At 33.1% G+C, this 1,718-nt stretch overlaps 1 protein-coding gene across 1 annotated transcript in view; it reads left to right on the forward strand.

Annotated features, from left to right (window-relative positions):
- The first annotated feature begins 919 nt into the window (after positions 1-919).
- The window catches only part of LOC112461861 (chymotrypsin-2-like), a 3,378-nt gene continuing 2,579 nt past the window's right edge, over positions 920-1,718 (forward strand). The window contains exon 1 of the mRNA XM_025027269.1: positions 920-933. The gene's annotated coding sequence lies outside the window, so the exon portion shown is untranslated. The remainder of the gene's footprint in view (positions 934-1,718) is intronic.

A 1,718-nucleotide genomic window follows, 5' to 3' on the forward strand; every position in this document is an offset into this window, starting at 1 on the left:
TCGACCAAAGATAAACAAAAATTAACAGAATTTCAAAGAATTTGTAAGTCAATAAAGATTAATTAATAATGCTTAAATTTTCGGGAAAAAAAGTCTCAATTTCTTTGTGCTTTGTGTTTCGAATTTCAATACATAATTAATAATCAAAATTTCCGACTCTTACCGCAATACTTGGACAATACAACGGACATACAAAATATCTTTGATAAAGACACGTAAAATCGCTTTTTACTTATAAATAATCGAAAATAAATAATCGAATCTAATTACTTATAATTAATCGAAAATAATGTGCACATGCTAGTGTCCTTCATGCAATAGTAAGTAGGTAAATATATTTGCATGCAGTGTTTTCCGGAGTTTTTACATCTGAAGGTGCCAATTCATGAGACGCTGAAAATGAGCGTCAACAAGGTAAACGTGGTGGTTTCATCGCTTTGACGCTAGCGTCAAAGAAATGAAGTTGAATTTGTTTAATGTTCAGCGTCGTCGCTGAATCGTCGTTAATCGTCCTAGTACAATCAAACATAGACTTCGAAATACGTAAAATATTAATTATTTTCAAGTAATATCTTCAAGTAATAATATTTTATGGATACATATATAAATAAAAGATATTATTTCTGAAGATTTTTACTTGCTGAAAATGAGCGTCGAGCGTTAACGTGAAAAGGCACCTTAATACATCTCACAAAGGCGTTGTTATTTTGTTAGTCCGTCATTATTGCCTGAATACCGACGCAACTGCATAAATGAGAAATTTGCAGAGACGGCACGCGGAACAGTCTACCATGAGTCCACTAAGTACGAAGCTATTACTTGTACTCTGTTTGACAATATGTCAATATACTGAAAGTCAGTACTTGGGAAGCGAATCTGGAAACGTCACATACGACAGTCTCATCGTTGCTGTCGATCTTGACGCGAATAATGGTAAGCAAAAACAAAAATTGAAACAGTTTTAGTTAATTTTATCAATATGATTTAATATAATTACTTGCTGCAAGTTATTTATATTATTTTATGTAACACGTGCTTGGAAAGTGGCCCATTACGCACGCTACGCGTACGTGATAGACCACTTTCCACGCACTTGCAACATAAAATAGGGTGTGCAAGCCGTGCATAAAGATGAAAATTCCCGGGTGCGGTGACCGCACTCGTGTCCAATTCTCAACTTCCCGCACTTGTTACACAAATAACTATTGTAATACATCAAATAAAAGTTTTTTCTGTAATAACATTCTGAATATAGTTGCATATGTAGCATCGTTAATTTGCAATTTAAAGTGGTTACGCAATAACATAATATTTTAATATTTTAAATAATATTCTACTTAAATATATATAAGATAGCTTTTTCAGCCGCGCTTCGCGCGGGCTCAAAAGTTCTTTCTTTGTTTCCCCGAATAGTAATATTTACCCCCAAAAAAAATTTTTTTGAAAAAAGGGACTTTTTTTAGACAATTTTGTATGGGGGCTTCTTGTCCCCGGGCTCAGACCCCTTCTCAAAACCTTCTACAGTCTAAGTTAGAGTATCATGAGATAGTATACCAAATTTGGTTGTTCTAATTTGAAAACTGTAGATTTTCATAGCGAACAAACATACATTCATTTATATATATATATATATATATATATATATATATATATATATATATATATATAGAGAGAGAGAGAGAGAGAGAGAGAGAGAGAGAGAGAGAGAGAGATAGAGA

Source organism: Temnothorax curvispinosus, unplaced genomic scaffold (assembly GCF_003070985.1).
Source record: "Temnothorax curvispinosus isolate PA1 unplaced genomic scaffold, ASM307098v1 QBEX01011856.1, whole genome shotgun sequence".
Lineage (NCBI taxonomy): Eukaryota > Metazoa > Arthropoda > Insecta > Hymenoptera > Formicidae > Temnothorax > Temnothorax curvispinosus.